This window comes from Xenopus laevis, chromosome 5S (assembly GCF_017654675.1).
Source record: "Xenopus laevis strain J_2021 chromosome 5S, Xenopus_laevis_v10.1, whole genome shotgun sequence".
NCBI classification, from domain to species: Eukaryota; Metazoa; Chordata; class Amphibia; order Anura; family Pipidae; genus Xenopus; species Xenopus laevis.
The window spans coordinates 34649481-34661572 of NC_054380.1; positions in this window are offsets into that span (position 1 = coordinate 34649481).

Genomic DNA, 12092 nt, shown 5'->3' on the forward strand with positions numbered 1-12092 from the left:
TATGAAAAGGAGAAACCTTAATAGAAAGATGAGTAATACTAAGTAGCAATAACAATACATGTGTAGCCTTACAGAGCATTTTATTATTAGATGGGGTCAGTGACCCATATTTGAAAGCTGAGAAGTCAGAAGAAAAAGACAAACAATTAAAAATCCACAACAAATAAATAATAAAGACCAGTTGAAAAGTTGCTTAGAAATAGCCATCCTTTAACATACTAAAACTTAACTTAAAGGTGAACCATGCCTTTAATTGCACAGAAATACTGCATTTTCTCACTGAGAGGGATCTAGAAGTTTTCTGGTGCTACATATACATTTTACAGTATGTTGGACTTTAACATTCAAGCCTATTATCCCCATTAATAAACTTGCCAGTCTTCCACCACATCTACTTGGTCTGCTTCCAGAATATTGTTAAATATGTTTAATAAATATTTCATCGGCCTATTTATAAGCACCATTGAATTTAAAAAGGTCGTTAAAATCGCTCTTATGAATAATTGCCAGATGCCATTTTACTTTATTGGTGAGCAGCTATGAACTGATCTTTATAGAAATGCGCATCGATCTTGTCAAGCTCATTTTGGTGAGATTTAGATTTTGGACGGTCTGCTTGTTTCTGTGGCTGCTGCCCAGTGAGCTGTTCCTTAGGTATGTTACCCAAGCGTCTGTCACCTTTACAGCTTTGCATATTAATTGAAAGCAACATTTACATTCCCATAAACCATGATCATCTCACTTTAAAATTACATACACATAGAGTCCAATTAAAGGAGAAGTAAAGCTGTAAACACATGGGAGTGCTAAAATGTGAGTCAATGTGAAGCTTGTGTTACAGGCTGGTACCCTAGAACCTTCGTTGCAGAGCTCTGTGCCATCTTAACAAAAACATTTTAACATTGTAGGTAAAAAAACAGGTAACTTTAAGAGATGAATTTCCAGTTATTAAACAGGAAATTTGGCTCTTCTAGTGGAAAAGGCACAATTGCTCTCTATGCACTAGTGACGTGTGGGGCGGCACTGCAGGAGCCTCCTCAGGTGGCAAGGGTCACAGAATCACCCTGTATATACACATATTCTGTAGTCTGTTCCCAAAAACACTGTGCCATGGGCAGCTGCTTGTGTTGCCTTCACCTAGTTCCAGCCTTGATCCAAAACATAGAAGTTTCACATGCTAAACCTTAATGGCTGCACTGACACATGAGACTAGAGGACTCTTGCTCATGATTTATTTATATAGTGCCAGCAAGATACACAGTGTTTATAGTATTTTATAAAATTTTTTGGTGTTTGTGTAAAAAAACGAGTTACAGAATAAAAAAAAGATTAAAATGATTAGTCCCATCTTCATAACGTACGCCTAAAGGGAAAGGAAAACAAAGATAACGAGTATGAGACAAGAGAGGGGAGATTAAAAGAACATAAGAAATAGAATGGAAAGCAAAGAGGTGTGTATACAAAAATTTGGGTATCATATTATCTCTCTAATGCTTTATTTACCAATAGGTCCTTCCAGCTGACGTTAGGTCACCCATTATAACGCTTTACTTCTAGACAAGCGCTCGACCCTACTTTTTGAGACAGTCGCTAAACTCAAACTACCAAATCATTACTGTTTTGGAAGGAGTCTGTCAGCATTGGTAGCAAAGAGGATGCAACTCCCAGGCAACAGAAGATCCAAAGTATCTGCAGAGCCTGTCAGTAAGAAGGAATTGCAATATCGGATTATCTTCGCTAATTCCACACACTTTAACAGACCGCGCTGAAGAAGTCAGCAAACACAGGCGTATGAAGTAACTGTTTGCGCATCTTCACCCCCGGGTCTTCTTTCTTCATCCAGAATCTGCTGGGCACCGAATCCAACAGGGAAGAGAAGAAGCCGCAAGCTGTCTGTGAGTAGCCAGGGAGGAGAAATCGAGGGTTGCAGGATGGATGGTCGTCCTGTCGCCTTTTCTGAAGAGGACTGGAAGTGGAGTTTCTGTAAGTTATTTCTTAATAAAGGCTTTGCTATTTTAAAGTTTATATTTGTGTTGGTGTTTTTTTTCCGTTGAATAGTAACAATTTTTTTCTTTTTAAACACATTTTCGATGTTACTGGCCCATTTAAGTATCAACTGCAGAAACAAATGGCAGCCCCCACATCACACTTAGGGTTGCCACCTTTTCTGGAAAAAAATACCGGCCTTCCTATATATGTATCTTTTTTCCATATTAATAACATTGTGATCAACCATCATTTTTACCAGCCAGGCCGGTAAAATACTGGCCAGGTGGCAACCCTAATCACACTGCAAATTAGTCGTACAATCACATACCTGGTACAGAGGAAAGCAGGTTGCAGTGCAGACAGACTGGCACGGAGAGGCTAAAACTGCAGCAAAGAGGAGAGAAAAAAGGGAGCTTCTTTCTACACAAATCAGTCCCTTGGCATGCTGGTTATTGTATGTATTTATGTATGCCAAATGCCTTATAAAAAACATAGGTTGAACTTGAGCTTATTATTTCTTTGAATGATGCTGGTTATTGTAGTCTTAGATTAAACATAGCAAAAACGACATTACCCAGCATGCATTGGGAGAGGCAGGCTCTGCACATTAGGGCAAGAGAAACTGTAGATATCACAGGTTTAGATTTAAGCCATATAAGTGGTTATATTCAAACGACAAAGATGATAGAACAGGACACTGGTATAGAACTGTTGTGCTGTAGAAGGGATTTAGAACTCAAGGGCCATTCTGTTTATTAGGGTTGTAGAATGTTTAGACAGAACATGGAATCTGTTGTCTCACCTCGCAAGGAATCCTAGTGCAAAACTAAGACCATTACATATAGTCTCATCCCCACGGCACAGATACTTTTCTGCCCACTGTGCTGACACCGCAGATGCACCTTATTTGCCTATTGCGCTGATGTTAGGAATAGTTTTACTTTAGATAGACAGAGGGGCACATTTATGCTAAAACAAGGATGATGATTGGATGGCACGGGAACATGCCATTGTAACACGCTCTGTTGTAAATTGTTCCTCCACGTCCTCACGAGCTTTTGGAATGTACAAGGTATTATTTACTCAATATTGTAATACTCTGTATTAATGTATACCTCAAGTAACGCCAACTGCTTAATAACCCAAGTGGTACAAATCAGGCCCAGGGCCAGGCTCAATTTAAGTATTTATTCAAATCCAAGAGAGACTTGTGGGGAAGGATATATGAGAGCAACAGTGATCATATTATTTTATATGGAAAAATAAGACACAAACCAGACAAAGTCGAGCTACCGAGCATGGAGACACTTCTGAAAGAGCTCAGCTTCTTCTCTAGCCACTTACTGACGTGATCAGTCTACAGACATGGGAAAGCACTCCAAAACCAAAAAGGCCGGTGGGGAGGACGGAAAAACACTGAAACAGCCCAACGTTCATTGAAGTCATTTTTTGTCTCGAGCGCCCAACAGGGAAACTAAATGGTGCAGAGATGTGCTGTAGGGCTAACAATTCTTCAGGGGGGGGGGGACTTAACATAGCATTTAACCCTAGCTTAGACACATCTACAGGGAAATCCTGCCTTCCACACTCAGCACTAAATATAGAGCAAAAAGCTTTATGAAGGTGCCACTTGTTTGATGCATGACCATTCTCACATAGCAGTGAAAAACAACTTTTTCTCACATCCCAGCCAGGTATACCCAAGCCTTGACTATTTAGTTTTATCCCAACACCACCTAGGATGGATAAACCTGGTTAAAATCCACCATATAATGCAGTCAGATCATGCAATAATAAAAATGAAACTCAAATGACCACATAAACCACAAAAATCCGTGGCAGTGGAAATTGAACATTACACTATTAGATGATCCGGAATGTATACAAGACCTCTAGACCTCCTTAAACACATACAAAACTGAGGTGTAGAAAGATCAAACTACACCCCTAAAAATGTCCTCAAATGTCTTGCAAGAGGCAAAACTAATTTAGCAGGGATCAAGATTAAAGAAAGAAAGGAGCAAAATAATAGATGCTCTTCTAAAGAAGATCCATATTTTAGAGACAACACATGAAATCTTTCCCAAGAAACCTTAAAAGACTTTTTGAACAAGAAGACGGGGAAACCGTTGGCCAGAACAATTAACCAAAGACAAGCTAACACATATGTCAACATGTCAAAGACTCACAAGGTAAAGTACTACAAAAAGTTATACAATATAGATCCTAAACAAAACGACACCACTAGACAACAGCTTAGAAACAAAATTAAACAATACCTTTTAGATATCAAACAGCAAAGCCCTCCTTAGACAAAAGTAGAAGAATTGAAAAACTAGACTAGAGCTCTCAGAAGCCATTACATCACTGAGACTGAATATAGGCACCAGGGCAAGATGGCTTCATAGCCAAATTCAACTAAATATTTCGCACACAGCTCCCTCACAATTTATGGATATCTCCCCCACACATCCACTAAATAAAGAATTCTTACTGGCTCATATCACTATATTGCACTATCTTACTGGACCCAACCAACTGCAGCAGCTCCAGGCCAAGTTCCTGGCTGAACATTGACATAAAAATAGGGAATGTTATGGTTAAACAGTTGTTTTCAGTTTGTTTCATGTTCGAGCTCAAAGGGTTACCAAAAATGCAGAAAGGATAATGTGTGTAAGTATACAGAACAACGATTGCCTAACACTGAAATGTTAGGGCGCTTAACTGCCTCATTAAACGCAAATTGGTATTAGATTATATTAGCCAAGCTGCTGTACACACTTTGACATTCTCCAATCCCTATACCAATAGCAGTATTTACCTATATAAATGTACTTCTTATCAAGTTTATATGGGGAGCCTCAAGAGCAAGACTAACCTAAACACACTAATGAGACCGAGGGATGGGGTGGGGGGTATTGGCCCTCCCGGCAGTGGACATTTTTGATAATCGCCTAAAAATATTGCAGATTGCCGCATTTATCTCACCCAATTTCTTACATACAACTGGAAAACAATCTAAATATTGATTCCAAGGGTCTACTGAACAGTTTTATGCCGACTATGAATAGATATAGCTATATGGCTGCACCTGCTGAATTATGCTTAGAACAGAGGAATACTACTGCTGGATAGTTTCATAGTATCTTTCCATACAGGCTATAGCAAATGTAGGGACTGTTTCTGCTGATTTTATCAGAGTACAGAGGAATAGGTCTGATGATTTTTATGGTATCTCTATGTGCAAGCTATGAGGAAATAAATGGGGTTATTTTCTGCTGAACAGTGCTTACTACAGACGAATACAAATGCTGGGATATAGGGGTGCTATCTACACAGACTGGTTTCTACAGAGAGAATAGTTCAAGAAGTCAAGAAGTCTGGTCACTGCCAGAATAATGAATGATTTGTGCTGCTGCCCCACTCGTTTACCCCATGCTAGAAAAAACCTGTCCCCATACATACCTTGCATATACTATTTCACCACCAAGGACAAAGCACTCCCTATCGTTGAGGCAAAGTGTAACCCCATGTCTTTCCACTATTCAGGAAGGGGCACCCTACAAGCAAAGGCCTCCCCCATTTACACCAGATTTAGCAACACCAGCAGCAGTGATTGAAATGATGGCTAATGAATTAATTGATCTATCCAACAGATATGGCAGCACAGTAACTGCACAGACTCAATAGGCCACACATGCAAAGCAATGCCCTGTGCACATAAAAAGCTAAGTATGTACAACACATCTAAGGGGAAATAAACACTATATAAACCACACTCATCAACAGGGTACACTTCCCCTTTAAGAGCAGAGAACAGAGGTGACTTCACCCTAAGGATTTGACAGTTGGTTCAGACCGTTGGTTGTCTTTGAGCGAGAGAGGTAAGAATGCTTTCCTTCTGGAAGAATTTTTTGCTAAATAACCAATTTTTTTTAACTAAAAAAGAGGGGAAATAGTTGGGTGACGCCCCCAGACTAGTGGATGTTACTGCTCTCACTGATTTTAGTGAATTTAGAGAATTTTCCCCCAAAATAGGCTGTGGAGATGCCTTTAACCTTAGTGCTGGTTGGGAGACACAGACCCTGGATTTGACAGCTATGCAGGGCTGACAGCAAATATACATTTTTTTCCACTGGGACCCATAAACAATATAACATTTGGAGACCCCAAGACATCATAAAATTCTTCAGTTTTGTGCCGAGTATTGATGGCTCCTTAGAGTTTTTAGAGCCCTGTCCCCCTGGGTATCTCCTCTATTCGTATGTACCAACCTAAACTTGTAACTACAGTTAATGGAGTAAAAACCAAAGCTTTTTCCTTTTACAGAAAATATTTTTTAAGTAAGTTTCATGCACGTTTGCTATGTGGTGCAAACCAGTAGATGGTAGGGGCAGTATTGAATAAAACAAGGTTTAATTGCTAATCCAAAAAAAATGGTTTTCTGGTGGCAGCCGTTACCCCTAATCTACTAAATATTATTGGTGCCAAGGTGGCCAGAATCTGCCCGTGTCCAATGCCATTGCTAGGGGTAGTGAGACCTTAGACATAAGAGAACTATTAAAATTTAACGTGCTGAGCTGAGGAAAAGAAACGCAACAAAAATAATACTCACTGTTTCACTGAACCTAAACAACTGTAATTTGTTGTTGTTGCTGAACTACAATTCCCAGCATTCCCTCTGGAGTTATCTAAGGCAATGTGTATTTCATGTTCCTTGTTTATTTATTGCTACATTTGAACTGCTAGACCATTTACTTTACATCTCTTTAGCTCTTAATGCCAACTGTCCTTCGGTGTCATGGGTCCCACTCATCCTAGCAACGGTCACTACAACTGTCACCAGCATCCGCACTAGTGTGGATGATATGTAAGGAAGGGCCAGAATAAAAATATTAGTAGCACAAATCAGATGAATCAGTAGTTAAAATTAGAATCCCTAGTGTTATCGGTGCAGGGGCACCGATTAGAGCACTATAATAAGGCCTTAGGATAATATAAGATACAAATTTTCGGCTGTTTTTAACCATTACTCTTTGCAGTCCCCTAAGTGCATTGGGGTCACCAGGACCCACTCCTGGTTGAAAGGGGGTCCAGGGTAATAATCTTTTTTTATCTCTCCTAATAAGCTCCTTCATTCTATTAAAGCAGATACTGACTGGCGATACTGGTAATTTTTAGCACAGAAAACACATTAAGTAGCGCAGTACAATTGGGAAGAACAGAGAATGGAAAGAGCAGTATATACAGCTTTATATGGCAGTGAGGGTTCAGCTCACAATCTCTTCTCTTTGTCTCCCCCCATAAAATGAAACACTCAGAGCGATCCTAGTGATCTTCGTGATTTTGAGCGATTTCGAGCGACTCCCAGAAGCGACACAGAAGAGAAAGAAGAAACACAACAGTCTTTTTAAAGACTATCAACTTATATCAAGAGCAGAGGAATAACAACAACCTGCTCAACCCATTGAGGGTCATCAGGAGGAAGGTAGGAATCCTGCATTTTTCCCTCTGTAAAATGTATTCTATAGTAGATGAAGTTGAAGAAAAGACACACGTCCAACAAGTTCAACCCTTTTCTCTAAATAAAACCTGTGTAACTGCTAGCTGATCCAGAGGAAGGTGGGGGCATGACAGGAATAATGGTCTCATTTGTGGAACTAATAAAATGGGAATGTTTGGAAAGGGGGGGTCTCGGAGTTAAGCGGAACAGATACAGACACTGGGATAGGGGACAAATCAAATACAATGATTATTATAGTTTTAGCTCCAGATATTCTTCAAAATTCCCACATATACATTTTAAAAAAAAAATAAAGGGCTTCCCACAGTGCAACAGTCACGCTGCTATAGATCCAGGGGAGAAACCCGGCAGCAAATAGGCACTTACCCCCAACTAAAACAAACAGGGCATCTAGGGAGCAGAATAACAATATGGAAAGCTAAATGGGAATTAGAAAGTCTATAAAATGGACTCGTCTCTTGATTACTTATTGACTATTCCCACCAGAACAATGGAATGGACACAAAGGAAGGTCACACTATTTGAGTGAAAAATGGAATCACAAATATTTTGAGATTTTTGCACAAGTTCTGATGAGTGAGGTGACAGGGTGATTTGTACTTACCTGCAGAGGGGCATGTCGGTACAATATGCTAGGGGTGTTTTATGTTTTGTTTTCATATGTTCTCTATTCACTCACAGACTTGGAATGGCAGCTGCGTTCTAGTTGCTATGGCTGAATTACCCTAACAACCAGACAGCAGTTTTGAAATTAAATTGGAAGATGAAAAGTAGATAAAAAGAAAAGGCTGAAAAGAAATAGGAACACCAGGAATAATAAACCCGCACACTTGTTTTGTGTTTGAATGATTAGCGTTTCTATTTAGAGTATTTCCATTATAGAAAAACATCATCAGAATAGCAATGCTAATCATTCAAACATCATACACCATTAACAATAAAGCTGCAAAGAGTAAGTGCATTTATAACCAACTAAAACATTTAGTGATGATTTTAAGTCATCACTTCTGCGGGTCATTGTTAATATGTGTAGTGGCGAAGTTACAGAGCTTGTCATTTACCAGCAGCTAGAGTTGTATTCGTTATCTCCACTAAAGAAGTGACTTATACCAACCTTTTTTTCCTGATACAGGAGCATCAAGATGGGCGCCAAACTGTGCAAAATCTTGCATCGACGCCGGCATACTGAGGTAAGGCAGACGGAAATGTAAAGTTGTTGTTCATGACTGATTACTAGAGGCCTTGCCAGCACATATAAAGGGGAATTATCACTACAAAAGAGAAATTCCTAAGCTTACAATAAATATTTCGTAAACCTGTTTGACAAACAGCTGTTATATTTTTCTGATGTTATTCAAAAATATATTTAATTGTTCAATATTCACTATAGTGTGGGAGCATGTATAGCACTTAAACATTTTTTTTCCCCCCATTCTCTATAGACTGTTGACATCAATCAGTCTTTTGATGCTTGTGTGCCGAGGGTAAGTATTTCCCTTTTAGGTATGAAGCAGGAGCTGCTGAGAGACATCCAGAAGGAGATGAGGATAGCAGCAGGGGCAGAAAAGCTGTACCGTGTCACCAAGGACAGACAGACCAAAGCCCAGGTGAAGAAGCTGAGGACGAGCAGTGAGAAGAAGGTGAAAGCCCTTTACTCCGCTCTCCTCAAGCTCAATGAGGATATAGCTCAGAGGGAAGCAGAGAATGCTCCAGGTGAGATATAACAGTCTCTTGCTTTTTCCTGTTGACATTATATGGGGAGCATGAGAGTCATCATAGCATCGCACCCACTACCTTCTTCATGGACATTACACTGAGCCCCACAAGACTATAGATGACGTTTATAGCTTTTGAAAGAATATAGCCTAGCTGCATGAAGTGATCTACTTGATTTAGAGGGTACAAAAGTAAGCCCTTTCTGTAATACCGTAGTGCAGCTAGGAGTAAGGGTGAAGTGAGAAAGGTTTATTATCTGTAAATCTTCATGTGATGATGGTGAAACTGAATTGCCTGTGTCCCGTCACAGGTTCAGTGATTGTAAAAAACTCGTACCTGGGAATGACGATGTGTTTTGGGAAAGATTGGGCAGGAATGGAGCTCCAACGCTCCTCTCCTGTGTTGTCTGTGCAGTAACTTGTTCCTTATGAAAACAGTGTTAAGCTTACGCTTCTTCCGATCAAATTGTTTCCGTGTAGTGAAAGATGTATCAGAACCGCTCATCTCACTTTCCGAGTGAGTAATCGCGGTCCGAATTACCCTGTGTGCTCTTCCTATATTGTGTCCCCTGAAACCCTTTGTACCCCCATTTCTATTATACGTGTTGTAATTGCGTTTCTTCTGATTATTCCCATAAGTAAACATGTTTTGTTTTCATAGTCCAAAGTATCTCTATCAAATTTGCGTTTTTTCACCTGCATAACTTCTGTATTGAGGTTATCCATAAACCCTTTTAAATCACTATCCATCTTTTTGAATTCTTCGCTTGGTTCATATTCTTTAATTTGGTCCCAGAGTTGTTTTTGTTGTACCTTAATTAATTCCAATTCCTCAATGTTATGTTGTTTAAGGAGGGACATAAGTTTGCAAGAACATTCACTCAATATTTCCTCCCATTGTGTTTTAAAGGTCTGTGGTGTGTCCTCAAAAGAGGGGAAGATTTGCACCCGCAGGCCTCTTGGAATAATGCCCCGTGTCAAATATTCCTCCAAACATATTACATTCCAGAACACATTTAACCTCCTCCGTAGTAAATTCTACTCTTAACCATTAAATGAGACAGTGTAAGGGAAGCCTTACCAGCTGGCATCATTGATCCTGAAAAAACCGTTTTGGCCAAGAGGCCCATTTTGTATCATCTGCAAAAAATTCCATAATGAAATCTGTTTATGAAAGTGAAAGTTTGGAGAAAAGAAGAAAAGGAAAAGAGAAAAAAAAAAAAAAAAAAAAAAGGAAAAATATTTTAATTAGATAATTAATCTATTGGAGACAACTTGCTTACAAGGGAATACTAGTCCCACATATGACTCTTGTATACTTAAATTAATTGCGCAAGGTGTCTCTCCAATTTGAAATGGCCTAATTGGAGGTGTCCACATATACTTTCCAATATCTCAACAAACCAGATGGGACTTATCCCCCAATAGTTTGGGCCCACTTATTACAAAATACACGCATAATCGTATTAAGGAATAAAGATAAAAGGCAATATTTATTAACTACCATGCCACAGATACTTAAAACCATTTAAAATGAATAAATAAACAGCGCTGCGCTGGGTTTAGGGATCCCTTTAACCCCAAATAACCACTTGTAAATATATATATATATATCTATATTTGGGGTTTACCTTGACGTGGTATGGTGGCTTATCAATTTTATGATCATAACTTTGTAACAAAATAACCCCTATTTGGGTACATATGCAATAGCATTTATTATACTTGTATATATACTTTAAAGCCTTTAGAGTGCTCCCACAACCCCCCTGTTTGATATTATATATATATATATATATATATATATATATATATATATATATATATATATATATATATATATATATATTATATTTAACCTGCCTAACTGTCAGCATCTCGTAACATTAAAACATTTCAGGTTGCCTCAGTGAAGTCACATATAGGACTTGCCTCTGAGCTTCTGTATCTCATGCAAAACCCGACGCCAAGCCTAGTCTCATAGCAGCACCTTTAGAATCATCTCCTACTGTACATTGTTGCACATTGCAGCCAATTAAAAAAAATAAAGAAAGATAAGATTATTATTTCTCTACCTCTAAAGGTAAATGGTATGTTTCCAGGCAGCCACTGCGCTAAGTATAAGTGGGTGTAAAAAAAAAATAGAAAATTATTTTAAAGGGGTTGCTTATCTTCCAACACTTTTTTTCAGTTCAGTTGGTTCACTAGAAAAACTTTTTTTCATTTACTTTCTATTTTCTAATATCGAAATCTAAAGTTTAATTTTTAACCTCCTAAAACTTCTCTGGGGAGGAGAGTCGCAGACCCTGTAAACTGTTTTAAATTGATACACTTGGTTGATACATTTATTTGTCCCTGCTGAGCGGAATCCCTGGGTTTCGTTAAAGACTGCTGTTAGAATTTATACAATAGATACTAATACTAATACTCCAGAGATGCTGCAGAGAAATGTATCAACTAAATGGTGAAAATTTGTAACAGTTCAGTGCTTGTGTGGGTAAAGGGGCGGGGGGCTGCCTGTGTGGGTAGAGGGCAGGTGTTCCCTGGGTGGGTAATGGGGCAGGCAAGTTCCCTGCATGGGTAAAGGGGCAGGTTCCATGAGTGGGTAAAGGGGCAGGTTCCATGTGTAGGTAAAGGGGCAGGTTCAATGTGTGGGTATAGGGGAGGGCAGGTTCCCTGCGTGGGTAAAGAGACGGGTGGGTTGCCAGTGTGGGTAAAGGGGCACTCTGTGTTTTGCTCCTCTGGGATTGTCTCCCCCTGAGGGGCAAGATGTTTACTACAAGTGACACAAAGGTGCTGCTGTGTGTTATTGCCACCCTGTGTTCTGGGTCATTATAATTATTATATCTTCATAATTATTATGC